The 18921-nt window shown below is 35.9% G+C and overlaps 1 pseudogene; it reads right to left on the bottom strand.

Annotated features, from left to right (window-relative positions):
* Positions 1–17912: 17912 nt before the first annotated feature.
* Positions 17913–18883, bottom strand: LOC138919019 (olfactory receptor 7A10-like; annotated as a pseudogene).
* Between the last annotated feature and the right edge of the window lie 38 nt (positions 18884–18921).

The raw sequence follows: 18921 nt of genomic DNA, 5'->3' as shown, positions 1-18921 counted from the left end.
TATGAACTCCTTCTTGGATGATTGATGGTCAATTGAAGCTCTATCTCCAGACAAGACAGCAGGAAGGAGTGAAACACTGGTCATAAACCAGACCTAGGGCTCTAAAAACAACCATTACTGAAGTTTAGTCCAATGTTGCAATGATGAGGGACTGCAACAGAAGAGATATTTACAGCTCCCTGTATCTGCTCCTTAAGTATATGTCCCTCTTGTTACTCAAACCTCCAAGAGCATAATTCCCCTTTGGAACACTGATGTGGTCAGAAAGGAAATTTTTCCCACTAATCCTCTGTTCCTTGGAGACCAGGTTAGAGGTCAGTAAAATCTAGTTTTTCTTACTCCTCCTTAACTTTCCTGGCTTCCAGACATCTACCTCCTAGTATCTTATCACATATCTCAACTTTAGTTTTGTTCAATGGCTAAGACAGAGTATCCTGTGAATTAGGTCTCTTGTATCCTCAAAGCATTGGCTTTTGATGGGTATACAGCCCCTGACATCTCCAGAAAATTGCTTTTCAGATATTCAATGTGAGGGAAAACTGTGTTCCATTGATTTAAAATCTTGGGCACTAAATTTCTTGTCACCATGACACATTTTCAAAGCAATGGGGAATTTCATACTTGTATGACAAGTTCAGAGCTATAATTTCATCAATCATTGTGGAATATCTGTTAATTACAAGAGATCTATGTGGAACTTTTTATGCCAAATGTCTTGAACTTAGCAAAGTATAGAGATTACCTGATTTAATTTTTACTAGAGTCCATTCTATGACGTAATTTATTTATGAACTCCATTCTACCTTGCAGAAATAGGGCTCCAAGGGGCTTAGTGATCTGTCTAAAGTTGCAAATTAAGTATGGCATGGGATCTTGATTGGAATTCTCTCAAAATGCTTTAAGTTCTGAAATAGTGGGCCAGTAGTTCTCAATCAGAGAGTTTGTTTTCCTGGTACACTTGGTGATGTCTGAAAGAATGCTGCTAATGACATAAAATGCACAGAACAACACACAACACAAATAATTGTCTAGCCCCAAATGTCAGTAATAAGAAGATGAGAAAACACTATTGAGGACCAGCACTTCTCCAACTTCAAGTGACTCATCAGGGATTCTAGCTCCAATGCAGATTGTGATTCAGCAGGTCTCTTCTGGTCCCAGAGACTCCACATTTCTAACAAGATCCCTGGTGATATTGATGCACAGGTCCTAATCTGTGGACCACTTTTTGAGTAAAAAGTCTGTGCTCCTGTATTAGACTCAAGTGTAAGTATTTTTAACATTTTTCCACCCAAAATCATTTCTACACATAATTTTGGGTAAAAACAAAGTGTGACCTCTCACTTCTGAGTCTGTGAGAAATTTTGTTTGTTTCTTCATCTAAGGGGCCTTGAGTGACACTAAATAGTATACTTCTGAAAATTACTTTGTAGGAGGCAGAATAAAGACCTCCAAATAATGTTCACATCCTAACCACAAGAACCTTTGAATATGTCATTTTGTATAGCAACAGTGTTAAAAGTTTCAAGTGGAATGAGGTTCCCAGTAAACTGAGCTTAATAAGATTAGCCATGATTATCCAAGTGAGAATAATTTAGTCACATGGTTTTCTAAATCTGGAAGAAATGGGCATTCTGAGTTGGAGTGAGAGAGAGATTTGAAAATGTTTAGCTGCTGCTGTAAAGTTAGGGGAAGAGCCATGAGCCATGGAATGCAGGTGGCCCCCAAGACTGGAACAGTAAACCAATCAGATTCTCATTTGGAGCCTCCAGAAGGAACCTGAGCATGCAGACCTCATTGTTTTACCCAATAAGACACACTTCAGGCTTCTGACATCCAGAACTATAAGATCATAATTTTTCATAGTTTTAATTGATTAGTGGGGTAATTTGTTGTAGCAGCAATGAGAATCTGATACAGATATTTACATAATAAAATTTTGTTGGAGGAAATGAAATTTAAACCTAATAATATAGGGGCTGGCCCTATGGCCCAGTGGTTCAGTTTGTGTGCTCAGCTTCAGTGGCCCAGGCTTTCACCAGTTAGGATCCTGGGCTTGGATATGGCACCGCTCATCTGGCCATGCTGAGGTGGCATCCCACATAACACAATCATAAGGACCTGCAACTAGAATATACAACTACATTCTGGGGGACTTTGAGGAGAAGAAGAGAAAAATGAAAGAAGATTGGCAACAGATGTTAGCTCAGGCACCAATCTTTAAAAAAAACAAACCTAATAATACATTTATTTAGCTTTCCTTGGGTAAAGTCATTTTGTGATGGTATCCCATCTTATGTAGAAGTAGAAATATAAAGTCATTTTGGAGATATTTAGCCCCATTAGCTGATACAGATAATTTCTCATTGTAGAAATGTAAATGTGGTTCTGACTTTGAGGCCTTTGAGGCACAAGGTAGAAAATGTAACTCAGTATTATACTTAAGGTCACCCATTTTACTTTTTTTTTCTTTTGAGGAAGATTAGCCCTGAGCTAACTACTGCCAGTCCTCCTATTTTTGCTGAGGAAGACTGGCCCTGAGATAACATCCATGCCCATCTTCCTCTACTTTGTACATGGGATGCCTACCACAGCATGGCTTTTGCCAAGCTGTGCCATGTTCACACCCGGGATCCAAACTGGTGAACCCTGGGCCACCGAGAAGCAGAATGTGCAAACTTAACCACTGCACCACTGGGCTGGCCCCCCATTTTACTTTAAATCTTGTTTTTACATTTTTACATTTTTAATGTCATGTTAATTTAAAACCTCTTTTCATTTCTGTACTCTCTAGCTTTCTTTCAAGTTTCCAGTAAACCTAAAATATCTGATTATAAATGCATCTGAGTATGTACATATAAGTGTGGGAGTGTGGTTATTTGAAAGAGAATGTATATAAACACACACACCTATACACACAGACACACCTTGAACATTTTCTGTGAACTCAACATAGTATTTCCAAATATTTCATTGATTCTTTTAAACACCCACATGATGTTGTTTATCTCATGTTACATTCAGAAATAAACTGAGATTTAGTGATTTTGAAATTTTTATAATCATATAACAAAATATTGAAAACCTATTTTTCACACTCTTGAATATATATAAACAAAATTGGTAGTATATACTCTCAATTTTTGTATGGCTCCTTCAATTCTACAAATTATACATTTTATGTTTCTCCAGCTTTAGCAAGATAGAATTGACATATAGCATTCTATAAGACATACAGTGTAATGATTTGATATGTGTCTGTATTGCAAAATGATTGCCACAATAAGGTGAGTTAGTACCTCTAAGAACTCCCATAATTGCACTTCTTTTCCCCAGTGGTGAGAACATTTAAGATGTACTTTGTTAGCTACTCTCCTGGAAATACAGTATTGTTCATTAGAGTAATCATGCTGTACATTAGATCCTCAAAAGTTATTCATCGTATAACTGGAAGATTGTATCCGCTGACCAATGTCTCTTCGTTTTCCCCATCTCTCAGCCTCTTGCAACCACTATCGTGCTTTGTATTTTTATTTGTTTGGCCTTTTAGATTCCACATATATGTGAGATCATACAATGTTTGTCTTTCACCATCTGACTTTTTCACTTAGCATAATGCCCGCAATGTCCTCTATGTTGTTGCAAGTGACAGAATTTTCTTCTTTTTGTGGCTGAATAGTATTCCACTGTCTATACATATCCCTTGTCCATTCATACAAAGGTGAACACTTAGGTTGTTTCCATGCTTTGGATATTGTGAATAATGCTGCAAGAAAGACGGGGCTACAGCCCTCTCTTCAAGATAGTGATTCATATCCTTTGGATATATACAGAGAAGGGGATTGCAGGATCATAAGGTTGTTTTATTTTTAATTGAGAAACCTCACACTGTTTCACATAATGGCTGTATTAATTTACATTACCACCAACAGTGCACAGAGGTTCCCTTTTCTCCACATCCTCACTAACACAAGTTAACTCTTGTCTTTTTTATAGCACTCATTCTAACAAATGTGAGGTGATAGCTTACATGGTTCCGGTTTTCATTTCCCTGATGGTTAGTAATGTTGAGCATTTTTTCAGGTAATTGGTGACAATTTGTACATGTTTTTAGAAAAATAACTGCCCATGTTCTAATTGGATCATTTGTATTTTGCTATAGAGTTGACTGAGTTCCTTATATATTTTGGATATTAACCCTTTATCAGCTACAGAGTTTGAAAATGTTTTCTCTCAATCCAAATGTCACCTATTCATTCTGTTAATGGTTTCTTTTGGTATGCGGTGCTTTTTAGTTTGATGTCATCCCACTTGTTTCTTTTAATTCTGTTGCTTCTTCTTTTGCTGTCATGTTTAAAAAATCATTGCCAGGACCAAGGTCTAGGAGATTTTTCCCTATATTTTGTTCTAAGAGTATTGTGATTTCACATCTTATGTTTAATCCTTTAATCTATTTTGAGCAAATTTTTGTGAGTGGTGTAAGATAGAGGTCCAATTTTATACTTTTATATGTGGTTATTAATTTCCAAGAACCATTTATTGAAGAGAATATTCTTTCCTAATTGATTATTCTGGACTCTGCTATTAAATATTAGCTGTGCTTGTATGCATAGGTTTATTTCAGGGCACATGAATCTGTTCCATTCATCTATGTGGCTCTTTGAATGACAGTACTATATTGTCTTAATTACCATAGCTCTGTAAGAAAATTTGAAATCAGGAAGCCTGATGTCTCCAGCTTTGCTCTTCTTTCTCAGGTTCCATCGGCTATTTGGGTTCTTTTGTGATTTCATACAAATTTTAGAATTGTTCTTTATATTTCTGTGAAAATGGCATTGGAATTTTGATATGGATTGCATACAATCTATAGATGACTTTAATAAGTATAGGCATTCAAACAATATTAAATCTTCCAATACATGAACATGGAATATGTTTCCAAGTCCATTTCCATTACATGTGTATCCTTCAATTTCTTTCATTAATACCTTATAGTTTTTTTTTTTTATAAATCTTTCACTTCCTTGGTTAAATTTATTAAGTATTTTATTGTTTGTGGCACTATTGTAAATGGGGTATTTTCTCTATTTTTACAGAAATATGGTTCATTGCTCATGTATGGAAATGTAACTGATTTTTCTAAATTCACTTTGTATCCTGAAACTTAACTGAATTTGTTTATTATTTCTAACAGTTTTTGGTGCAGTCTTTAGAGAATCTATATTTAAGACAACATTACCTTGAAACAGAGACCATTCTACCTCTTTCCATTTTGGATGCCTTTTCTTTCTTTTCTTGTCCAATTTCTCTGAATAGGACTTCTAGAACTATATTGAACAGGAGTGGTGAGAGTGGCAGCTTTATCTTGTTCCTGATCATAGAGAGAAAGCTTCAAACCTTTCACTGTTGAGTATGATGTTATCTGTGAATTGTCATATATGGTCTTTATTAACTTGAGGTATCACCCTTCTATACCAAATTCTTTCAGCATTTGTATCATGTAGGGATATTGGATTTTGGATTTCTTAAAATCATTTTCTGCATCGATTGAAATGTTTTTTTACCTTTAATTTTTTCAACATGATGTGTCTCTCTCTATTTTTCTTTTTGCTTATAGGGAAAAATCCTTGCATTCTAGAAATAAATACCACTAATCATGATATGTGATACTTTCATTGTGCTGTTAATTTTGGCTTAGTAGTATTTTATTGATAATTTTTGCATCTATGCTAATTGGGGCTAGTGTCATGTAGTTTTCTTTTCATTTCTTTTCTCTCTTTTTTGAGGAAGATTAGCCCTGAGCTAACTGCTGCTGATCCTCCTCTTTTTGCTGAGGAAGACTGGCCCTGAGCTAACATCCATGCCCATGTTCCTCTACCCTATATGTGGGATGTCTGCCATAGCATGGCTTTCCAAGCAGTGACATGTTTGCACCCAGAATCCAAACTGGCAAACCCCTGGCAGCTGAAGCAGAAAGTGTGCACTTAACCGCTGTGCCACTGGGCCAGCCCTACTTTTCTTTACTTGTAGCATCCTTATCTGGCTTTGGTATCAGGGCAACGTTGGCCTTATAAATTGAATTTTGGAGTGTTCCCTTCTCTTAAATTATTTGGCAGAGTTTGGGAAGGATTGACATTAATTCTTCTTTAAAAGTCTAGTAGAATTCACCAGTGAAATCATTTGGTCCTTGGGTTTTCTTTCTTGAGATTTTGTTTTACTCATTTGTCCTCCTCAATCTTTATTGTTTGGTTCAGATTTTCTACATCTTTATGACACAGTCTTGGTAGGTTGTACTTTTCTTGAAATTTATTTATTTCTTGTAGGCTGTCCAATTTGTTTTTGTATAGTTGTTCATAGTAGCCTTTTTGATCCTTTGTATTTTTTTCATATCAGCTGTAATGTCTCCTCTTTTATTTCTGATTTTATGTATTTCAGTCATCTCTATTTTTTATTTATTAGTCTAGCTAAAGGTTTGTCAACTTTGTTCATCTTTTCAAAAAGACAGCTCTTAATGTTGTTGCTTTTTTGTTTGTTTTTCTGCTCTCTATTATATTTATTTCTGTTCTTATCTTTGTTATTTCCTTATTTCTGATAAATTTGGGCTTAATTGTCATCTGCTTCCAATTCTTTAAAGTGTAATTGTAGGTTATTTATATTTATATAGTCTCTTGAATACTCATGATCCTGTGGCCTTGCATTGATGTCTGTGCATTTGAGGAAGAAATTACCTCTTCTAGTCTTTGTAGACTACTTTTGGCAGGCAAAGACCTTCAGTAGTCAGCCTGTCAGAGTTTCTGGGTGGGCTATCTGGTGCTATGTGCAGATGAGGTGCTTCTGTAGTCATTTAGTGTACAGGCTTCATGCCTGGATCAGCAGGTGGCAGGCTTGGTGTTGGGATCCCTGGAGTCCAGTCTGGCATCTGACAACATAAGGGGTGGCAGCTGGAGCCTGGAATCACTGGGAGAGTATTAACTCTTGAGACTGCAAAAATGGGGATGAGACCTTCTTCTGTGTGGTCAGGCCTGGATCCTGGGTCCAGAGTGTCAAACAGATGCCAAAGAACCCTGGAATGGACTTGACACTTCAGTCCATGGAGGTTATCTAGTCCTGGGGATGGCTGGGTTCTTTAGTTTATGAGTGTTGTCCTGGAGGATGGTGACACGTATTGCTGGGCCAAGTCTTGTAAGTTGAGTATCAGAGTCCAGCCTGTTGTTTGGGTGCTCCAGGAGCCTATGTTTGTGGGATCCTGCCTGTAGCCTGAGGCCATGATTTCTGACCTGATGCTGGAGCAGGCTGAGAGCTTAAGTGTGCATGACCTGCTTGGATTCTAGGCTCACAGGAGCTAGCCTGGTACTGGTATCGGCATTGAGGTGAAGTTGGGTGCTCACTTCACTTTCCCCACTTAGAGAGTGTCTCTCTCTGCAGAGGACTGTTCAGTCTTGGGGTGAGGGTGACATGGGTAATGTGAAATTTTCCTTCCTACTTTCTTAAATGTGTATTTTTTATTGTTTTACTCTACCAAAGTAATATAACTCCTTATCAGGAATCCTTAGATCCTGTGAAGGTATTTAGGTGAATAGATACCTATTCGATTTGATATTTTTGGTAGGGGACAGGTGCTAGAAATTCCTATACTGTCATCTTGTTGATATAACCCTAGGAAAATGCCTCTCTTCGCTCTATTGCCTGCACATTTTAAATATACACAGTTTATTTTATGTTGTTATTCTGAAATAACTTGGTGGAAAGGAAAAATCTGGAGATGCATGACTCAGCATAGAATCTAGAACACAGGTCACAGAGTCACACTGAGCAAGTGTGGGTGATATGTCTTCTAATTAGAAAGAAAGCAAGGTGTTATATATGGTTATAGGTGCAGTGAAATTAAATTAAGGCAATTTTCATTTTATAATTTATTTCTTTCTATGAATTAGATAAACCTGTGTACATTAATTAATAAAATGACCATAATTTGGTTTAAGACAGAAGACAATTACAGCCATGCAGAGATTCATGCGTTAGTCTTAGAAACACAATGTAGAGACTCCTAGCTGATAATATACTTATGAGGAGCCCACAGACATCAGAACAACTCCCCACCATACCATCATATGTGATAATAAATACATTATGTTAAGCCATTTTATTATAGGTTTGCTAGTTATGCAGCAATTGCTAACAGAAACAATGATCAAACTTTTCTATAAATAAATTGGAATTTCTGATTTTTTTCATGTCAAAGTTTAGGAATAAATTATAAAAATAAATTAGGAAAAATGGAGAAAATGAAGGAAATAGCTGTTGGATATCAAAAAGAGAGGAAAGATTAATAAAGTGAATAACTAAATTGTACAGAGAAGTTGACAAAATGAACATTCCAAGAAATAAATAAAAGGTCCAAGTTCTACTTCCATAATCTGATGAAAGAATCACAACTACCATCTCTAAGGCATTGAGCCCTGCAATCATAGGCACTTCTTCAGCCTTATGAAAATTGGCCCTTTTTTACTTGCCATTCCAAAGAATATTTTCAGAGCCCTCTTTATGACTTTGTTCCCCAGACTATAGATGAAAGGATTCAGCATGGATGTGAACATGGAGTACGTCACTGAAGTTGTTGCACTCAAGTGTAAACTGTGGGTAGCAGCTGAGCTAAGGTACACTATTAGGCTCATGCTAAAAAATAAGGAGATAAGTGAAAGGAGATTCACAAGTGCAACATGCTTTATACTTTCTTTCAGCAGATGAGATTCCACATATGCAGGAAACTATCTTGCAGTAAGAATAAAATGTACCAATGCAGGGACCACTACCTAACATCATGGATATAAAATACATCACCACGTTGTGAAGAAAAGTGTCAGAATAGGCAAGTTGGACCTTCTGGTTAAGTTCACAAAAGAAGTGGAGTATTTCCATATATGTACAGAAGAACGATTGCACTACCATTAAGGTTTCTGACAAGGAATTGAGACACTCATGATCCAGGACATCAGATGCAAGAGTCCACTGAGCTAACAGTTTATGTTGACCATGTAGTTCAAGGGGTGGCACATGTCCATCACAGCCCAAGAGATAGATGTCTGGCCCTGAAAAATTATGGAAAAACTCTAGGTGACGCCATCTGCATAAGTTATAACTTTGTTCTGCATCTAATGTTTCACATCTTTGGGATGGTAGTGGAGGTAAAACAGATATCCACAAGGGAAAGATTGAGAGGAAGAAGTACATGGGTATGTGGAGGTCAGTGTCAGAGCAGATGGCCAAGATGATGAGCAGATTTCCAAACAAAGTGATCAGATACATGAACAGAAAAAAACCCAAATATGAGAAGCTGCAGGTCTGATTCCGCTGAAAATCACAGAAGAAGAAACCCTGAAATCCTTGTATTATTGTCTTGTTTCATGTGGTTGGATTGACTACCAAGAAAGAGGAAGAAGATAGCACTACTTTTCACATAAATGACATTACTCACATAATTGGAAAGCTACAATTTATATGTTGCAGTCAAGAAATTAATTTCACTATTTTGTGTATGGATCTGTCGTCTTTAAGAGATTCCCTGTTCGTTTCTGATTATGCATTTTTGTTCCATTTTCAGTATTTTCCCAAAGAAGTTATGCATTCTACTGTTTTATTGAGGATATCTTTCATGCATTTGATGAACATGTATTGAGCGTTGACCATGCCCCAGGCACTGTCTAGGCAATGATGAGTATAGAGTACTGAAAAACAAAAGCTGCTACAATCCAATGACAATGAAATAACATAAGCAAATAAAAATGTTATATAATATGTCTGATGGTGACGTGCTATGAAGAAAACAAAAGGAGGTATACAGGAAAGAGTGGATAAGACGTGTTATTTTTAAATTGGTGCTCAGAGAAGACCAGTAAACAAGATGACATTGAACATAAACCTCATGTAAGAGAGGGCAGGAACCAGGAATATATGTAGGGTAGTGTTTGCTTGGCAGAGTGAACAGTCATTGCAAAGGTAATAAAGATTATACCACTTTCAGCTGTTCAAGTCTAAAAAAGGAAGACAATGTGAGAAGGGGAATATGCAAGAGAGAGAGTGATCAGAGATGGTGTCAGACGATTTCAAAGGAGCAGGTGGCCTCCCCGCTCATTAAACTTCAAGACAAAGGAATTTTCTCATCCAAACTATGTGCCCCTTAAACTTTATAAATCTGGTTGCAAAGACACCCTTTAAATTGAAATAGATCTCCTTAATATCATATGTTGATTGAATTCTGCCCTCTCCATTGTAAGGCTCACCTTGGAATATATGAGACCATGTACTCCTGCTCTGAGGACTTTCCTCATTCCACAAGGTACAGGCACACACACACGCACACACAAACACAAGCACATACCAAACCATTTCTTCCTGGACTGTGTTCTCACCATGACTTTATCACCTTCAGTCTCAGGGAGTAGGCTAGGAGTTGATATAACTCAAGATGGCCAGATAAATTATCATTTTACTAAGAATGTAGAAATGGTATCTGAAATTATTATTAGTAATCTTCCCATGGACAAATAAAATTGAGAACAGATTGGTATTCTCATTTTCTGCTCAATATTTTTTAAAAAGTAAATAATACGTTCAATAAACAGAAGAAGAGAGAGAGATAAGAGAGGGAGATGAAATGAATGTAAGTGGGAAAAAAGATCTAATAGTTCAGGTGGTCCTGAGAGACCATGAGGAAGAAAAAGCATCTTTGGTTCTTGCAACATTCCAACTCATTATATCTCCCTGATGCTCAGCAAAAATGCTAAGAGAGCAAAAATAAATTTGGCCAGAGGACAAAAGTAGTGACATTATTATGAACTCTCCAAGAAAAAAAATTGCTATGGAATAAACCAACACTTCACCAAAAGAAATACACAAAGTACAACAGAAATTGGGTTTGCTATATATGAAGCAGAAGAGTTGTTTGTCTGTGACTATTCCATATTTATTTGACCAATTGGAACTTATATGATCTTATAGGATGTGAGGAAATTCACTTTTACTTTTCTTATTTGGTATCTTTTCTTGTTTTTCCTAGGATTCGGGTTTTGGTCATTTTTTGACAAATGCAATGGACACAGTCTAGTCCTGATTCTGGTCTTTGTATAGCATGCTAGGTCCTGTTCAGACCATACTCTCTAAAATTCTGCACATGCCAAGGCAGTTCATCCTATTACTCTGATTAACTTTCTTCATAAGTTTTATGCTTGAGTACATATGTCATATACACATTTATGTTACTGTACTGTGACTTCACCTTTATAACATAAGTTCCAAAGGAGCAGGGCCATCACTTTAATCGTTCACTGTAGTTTTTTTAAAAAATAGTATGTGAATATATGTACACTTATACAGTGAGAAATTTAGGAAAATGAGGAGACATGAATAAAAGTATTGGCAGAGAGGGGGCTGGCCCAGTGGCATAGTGGTTAAGTTTGTGTGCTCTGCTTCAAAGGCCTAGAGTTCACAGGTTCAGATCCAGGGCATGGACCTAGTACCACTCATCAAGCCACACTGTGGTGACATCCCACATAAAATAGAGGAAGATTGGCATAGAGGTTAGCTCAGGGACAATCTTCCTCACCCAAAAAAAAGGTGTGGCAGAGATAATGAAACCAATTTAATAGAGTGGTTTCATGCAAATGTATTATGCAGAATTGAATGGAGCATCAAAAACTAACTAAAATTACAGTAATTGAGCAATATTAACATGGATCGATAATTAATTTAGCAAACACCTTGACATCAGAGAATATAACATCGAATGTACCTATAACTCTCTGGCATGTAGCAGATGCTCTGTTACTATTGGTTGAATTAATCAGAAATTAGGTCTCAGTACATATAGACATTTAATATATGCCAAGGTGTATTTCAGTTTAGAGGGTAAAGGTTGATTATTTCATGAAACCTGGCATAAATAGCTATCCATCTGGAAGAAAATTAAGCAGGTTCATATGTCACTCATCTTTCAAAATTCAGAGGGATTTAATCCCTCAGTGTAAAGGGAGAGAGTACATTCTAGGTGACTGTGTAAAAGAAAAAACTACATATAAAGATTTAAGCTGGCAAATCCATCATAATTAAGACAAAAAATCAGAAGTAAGAAGATAGACATGCTGAACTATATAAAAGTTAAAACTTTTTAAATAACAGTTGACATTCTGGACCAGATCATTTTTTTTTTATGGTGGGATCTGTCTTGTGCATTGTAGGATGTTTAGAGTGTCCCTGGCCTCTGCTGACAGCTCTGCTTGTGACAGCCAAATTTGTCTTTGGACGTTGCTCAATGTTCCCAGGAATAACAATATTGCCTCTGGTGTAGAACCAGATTTTTAAGATAATCTCAAAATATTTCTATATATATCTTAAAATAGCAATATTTGAGAAAGAATATGTAAGGCTTTCAAAGTGTGGATAGCATAACCACACCATGAAATGTTATGCAGACATCAAAATAATAAGTCAGCATTGTACTAGATGATTGGAGGTAAGTCTATGATGTGTTATAGGATTGAAAGAAGAGTGAACATAGACAAAAAGAAAACTACACTAAAACATAAACAATAGTTATAGTGAGCACAAAATACTATTCATACATTTGTATACAAGTGTCTGAACCTGTGTGTGTGCATAACAGAGGAAGACAAGTTTTAAAAGAAACTAAAACATATGGAATAAAGGTTGTCAGAAAGAATAAAATTAGGTTAAATATAATGTTTTCAAAACAATTATATAAAACAAAATGGAATGACAATCTAAACTTTATAATGACACAAAATAATATTAACTAAGTGATATCAAAATAGGTCATTAATTCCAGATAAAATTTCAAAATACTTGGAAATAAAGAATACAATAGAAGGGTATTTAAAATTGGGAGGAGGCAGTATATATGTTTTAATTTTATCCTATATAAAGATATATAGATTCGAATATGCTTCAAATATGGAAGGTAAATGTGATCGATCTTTAGTCATGTGTAAATAAGAATGCCTTCTAGATGAATATTGAAGACGATGCAACTTTTTGAAATAAATCTAATCACAAAAGGTAAAAGAACCAATAAGAAATAACAGAGATGTTAAAACAGTTTGGTAATCTGTATAAAGAGTGATTTATTAGCGCTAAGTATACAGAAGAACAGTCACTTTCATTTCTGTTTTTAGCAAGGATTTGCAAGTGAAGAATATAAGAGCTAAATTCTTTCAGGAAGAAAAATAAAAAATAGAAAAGCAATGGAGAGAACTCAATATGACTAGAGATGGATCTGACCCCGTAGTATTAAGAAACACTCAGAATTCTCCACATACACATCTACACATACATAAAAGAACTCAATGAGAAACAGCAAAGTTGGTGAAAAAAATTTCAATTCCTTGATTGAAAGAATGCAATCAAAAACAGGAATAAAAACACTCTGACCCCATTATACAATTGTAAAGTACTTGTACAGACAATTTGCAATGGAGAAAACAAATAACTAACCCACAAATATATTCAACTTCATAGGCAATAAAACAATTGTAAAGTAAAGCTATTTAGCACATCCTTTTTCACTCATTAAATAAAATTTTAATGTGAGTACCCAGAATTAAAGAAGATACTTTGAAATAAATTTCTCATAAATTGTTGCAAAGTTATATCTGCAAGCAATACATTGGTCTGGACCTTTTTCATCAATATGAAAACACCTTTGAGTATGCCCCACTTTAGAAATAAAAGGAAATGCCCTCACCTCCCTGGACATGCGTTCACACTTAATATCATATTTTCCTACTCCCTTTAACTGCAAAACTCCTTGGATATGTTCTAATTTTACTGGAAGCATTTGATGCCTCCCATTCCCTCCTCTAATTGGGCTTCCATCCCTTAACTGTCAACAATCACCCATCCATTGCTGAGTTCAAAGTTCACTTCTCTTTGTAGCATGATAAATAAATTCATAAATTAGTTCATCAGTCAAGCAAACAACCATAGCAATCTCTTGGCTCTGGCCTAGGCTGGTGGCTCTCAGGTGACCTCAGATATATGCACTCAACTTTGATTCTCTCTGACACTTTCCAGCAACATCTACTTGGCTCTCAGACTCACTTGGCTGTGAATTCTGAGAGGAAGATCTCCCTGTGGAAGTCAACTTCATCCTGATGGTTAATGATGGGGACTGAAACTCTCCACTCACAGAAGGCACAGGAAGGTGCTTAGCATTAGTCTCCTAGCCAAACATAAGACTCCAAAAATAGCAACAATGCCTTGTCCAGCCCAAATTTGCACATGCTGAGGTACTACAACAGAGGAGATATTTACGGCTCCCTGTGTCTGCTCATTAGGCACATTTCCCTCACGTTATTCCCTGTGGACACGAGTTTGGACATGCACCAGTTTGCACCCCTACCAGCAGTGTATGAGTGTTCCCTTTTCTCCACATCTGCTACAACATTTGTTGTTTTTGTCTTGGTAACTATAGCCATTCTGACTGGTGTAAGGTGCTATCTCATTGTAGTTTTGGATAATTAGTGATGTTGGGCATCTTTTCATGTGTATGTTAGCCATCTGTATCAGCCATTAAAAAAGACAAAATCATCCCATTTGTAACAACATGGATGGATCTGGAGGGTATTACAGTAAGTCAAATAAACCAGACGGAGAAAGACAAACACCTTATGATTTCACTTATATGTGGAATATAAACAAACACATGGATGAAGAAAACAGTTCTATGGTTACCAGGGGTAGGGGGTGGGTGGTAGGCACAGGGGGTGAGGGGAGTACTTGCGTGGTGACAGACAAGAAATATGTAAAACTGAAATTTCACAATGTTGTAAACTATTATGAACTCAATAAAAAAATTTTCTCCAAATTTAAGACTACATATCCTGTCTGGATTAGAAACATTGAATCTTTGAAATATTGACTTGTAGCAGAGACACAGCCCCTGATATCTACAGAATAAGGCTATACTCTTCTTCATCAAGGGGAAGAATTTAACTCCTTTGATATAAACCTTGGGCACTACATACTTTTTCTCAATACATTTGTCAAAACAAATTAGCAATTTCATGCTTATAATACAAGGTAAGAGCTGTCATTTAGTCCATAATTATGAAATATTTATTAATTATAAGAGATAGATTTACATTTTTGCACTGTAATCTGAATTTGGAATAAGGAAATAAATAGATTTTCCCCATAACATCCAGAAGGAACCCAAACCTGAAAAAATCTTGATTCTAGCCCACTTCAGGCTCCTGACCTCCAGAATTGTAAGAGTAAAATTATATTTGTTTTAAATTGCTAGTGTGGTAATTTTACTTTAGCAATAAGAAGTAAATGCATTTATGCAATTAAATTTTGTTTAAGAAACTGAAATTAAGTTTCTCAATTCAATCATTTATCTTCCACTGGGTAAGGGTATTTTGTGTAATACCATGTGACGTAGAAGAAGAAATTTAAAGTCATTTTGAAGATATTCATCCTCTTTAGCTGGTAGAGAATTTCTCATGCACAATTGTAAATGTGCTTCAGACTTTGACACTTTTGAGGCACTAAGGTAGGAAAAGTAATTCATCACTTAAATTTATGTATTACATTTTCTTTGAATGTTTGTGTCTAAATTCTTTTAATTTCATGTTAATTCAAACATTCATTCTTTTCTTTTTCATTTCCTCCAACTTTTTCTCATTTTATTCACACATAAAATATGATTATAAGTGTTTCATTAAGTATTGTTAAATTATTAAATTTAACTATTAATGTGTACATATGTGTGTGAGTATATTTGTCTGAAATAAGAATGTATACAAATACAAACACACATGAATATACACCCAACTTTAATTTTGAGCATCTCTTTTAGACTGAACAATCATAGTGACATATTTCATTTATATTTTGTGACATTCACCTGAAGTTATGTTTACCATTCCACATTACCCTCAGAAACAAGGAAAGTGATTCTCAGGGAGATTGAATTTTTAACAATTACCAAAAATAAAGCCACTAAAGCTTACTGAGTACTTTCTTGAATTATACACAAATTGAAAGATACAGTATATTTTATATTGTATAATTTTATGCCTTCTTTAATTAGTTAAATTGTACATTTTAAATATGTACAGTTTCTAGTATGGAATTATCTCGAGTAAATTAGTTGTAAGAAAAAAAATCCTGGATTATCAAGCATGAATCAAAGAGGGATCTAGAGCACTGGCAGCTGATTCACACTGAGCAATGGTAGGAGATATCGCTTCTACCTGAAAAGAAAGAAAAATGCCATTTACAGATAGAGAAACAGTAGAAGTAAATTACAGCAATTCACACTTGATGCTCCTTTTTTTCTGTAAAATAGAAGATAAAAATACACATAGAAATAGAGTTAACAGATCATCTATTTGTCCAAGACAGAAGAGCACCATGGCCACACACAACATCATGGATGAGTCACAGAAACAATGTAGAGATTCACAGTTCACCATCACCCCATGAGGAGACCAACAGAACACCAAACAATTTCTCACCATCCAATCTATTCATTTGCTTCAAAGATGGCTTATCATGCAGCAATAACTAACTGATACAATAATCAAAGCTAACAGAAGTGAGGACGATTATAATAATCTGCTACTGCTTATTCTTTGAATTCATTCTTATATTTGAAGACAATATTCATAGATATTTCAGTTCATTTCAGACAACGGTTTTAAAAAGTGTCTCACTGGGCATCTCTCCAGGTAACAAGGAGGGGTTGAAAAGACATGCATGTTTGTGCAGGGAACCTGTAGACTCTAATTCACATGACTGGACAGGAATTCATGCTCTGTCTTGTGTCATTCTTTGATCATAAAGGTGCATATATTCTTGAGCATAATGGAAATATATAATGGATGATATTGTTAATGTTCATTCATCACCCCTTTAGTAGTTATGATAAAATTTATCAGTGGAGGGATATTTTATTTAGAACAACTAAAGGAGTCATCAGCAGCACTGGATCTTGTCTAGAAGAAACAGGAAGTTAATTCAATAAACAATATTTTTTAAAGCCAGTCAATTCTTCAACCATATATATAAACAACCTTACGTATGGACACCAATTCTTCATGTACTAATAAGTAGATGTTCAGCATGAAAAAGAAATACTTTTGCATAGCAATACATTGTATGAAAACTAATTTTGCTCCATCATATTTAAAGTCATCTGTGACTCGAGGGTCATATAGGTTAACCTGTTCATTAAAATTCATCTTTCAATGAAAATTCCTCTTGGAGATGTGTATTTGATGATCAGTGCTCCATAGGTACTATGGTTGGCATTTTGGACACTGAGCTTAATAAGAGAACAGATTCCTAATGAGGAGAATAAAACTCAATGACCAACTATAAAACACCCTATTTGTTATCATCCACATTTTCAGAAAGAGCAGTTAAGGTAGTGATATACAAAAGATTGATGCACATATAAGTGAAAGACTGTGGTTTCAGATTTCCTTCTACTGTAAACTTTTATAAATGGCCTTAGTTGCCAAATGAGGTTTTTACCATAGCAGCAGTACAACTCATGATTATTCTTTTAGTAAAACAAATGGACAAAAATTTGGTATAATATATGTCCTTTGAGAAAAAATTATAGTTAAAAATCCATGCTGTCCCATTAGGTAAATGGGAATTTTCACATATTTCTAATTCAAGGTTGGGAATAAATTTCAGAAAGTAGGAAAACAACAAAAGGACAACAGTAGACATCAGAGAGATCAGAAAGCTTAATAAAGTGAGTTACTTAATTTCAATAGAGAAGATTAAACAAACCCCGGGAAATACATAGAAAGAGTAAATTCTTCTCTCACAATCTGATGAAGGAATTGAAGTTTCTGACTCTGAGGATTAGATCTCTGCAATCATGAGCACTTCTTCAGACCTAGGGCAAATGTCACTTTTATAGTACTCTTCTCAAATAATTTTTTCAGAGCCCTTTTTATGTCTTTGTTCCTGAAACTGTAGATGAAGGGGTTCAGCATGGGTGTGACCACAGTGTACATCACTGAGGCTGCTACACTTGACTGTGAGCTGTGGGTAGCAGCAGAGCTAAAGTGCACTCCTAGGCTTGTAGAATAAAATAAAAAGACAGCTGAGAGGTGAGACACACAGGTGGAAAATGCTTTATACTTCCCCTGAACTGATGAGATTCCACGTATGCAGGAAACAATCTTAGAGTATGAGTAAAGGATACCAGCAAAAGGACCACTACCAAGCAGGACAGTTGCAAAATACAGCACCATGTCATTAAGTAGTGTGTCAGAACAGGCAAGTTGGATCATCTCCTTGAGTTCACAGAAAAAGTTGGGGATTTCCAAGTCTGTGCAGAAGGACAGTTGCAACACCAATAAGGTTTGCAACAAGGAATTCAGGATACTTATGGTCCAAGTAACCAGAACCAACTGTCCACAGAGCTGAGGGTTCATGATGATCATGTAGTGCAGGGGGTGACAGATGGCCACAAACCGATCATAGGCCATCATGGTCAGGAGAAAGTCATCTAATCCTGCAAAGAATATGTAAAAAAACACATCTGATAGAGGCAGCCTTCATAGGTTATGACATTGCTCTTTGTCTGTATATTCATTAGCATCTTTGGGATCGTGGTGGAGGTGAAACAGATGTCAGCAAATGACAGGTTGCAGAGGAAGAAGTACATGGGTGTGTGGAGGTGGGAGTCTGAGATGGCAGCCAGTATGATGAGCAGGTTTCCAATCACAGTGATTAGGTACATGGTGAGAAAAAGCCCAGATATGAGGGGCTGTAATTCTGGTTCCTCTGAAAGACTGAGAAGAAGAAATTCTGAAAAACGTGTTGCATTCCCCAGTTCCATGTGTTGGGAGTGACTAGCAGGAAATAAAAATAAATAAA

This window comes from Equus caballus, chromosome 19 (assembly GCF_041296265.1).
Source record: "Equus caballus isolate H_3958 breed thoroughbred chromosome 19, TB-T2T, whole genome shotgun sequence".
In the NCBI taxonomy this organism is placed as follows: Eukaryota; Metazoa; Chordata; class Mammalia; order Perissodactyla; family Equidae; genus Equus; species Equus caballus.
This window is presented reverse-complemented; position numbering and strand designations above follow the sequence as displayed.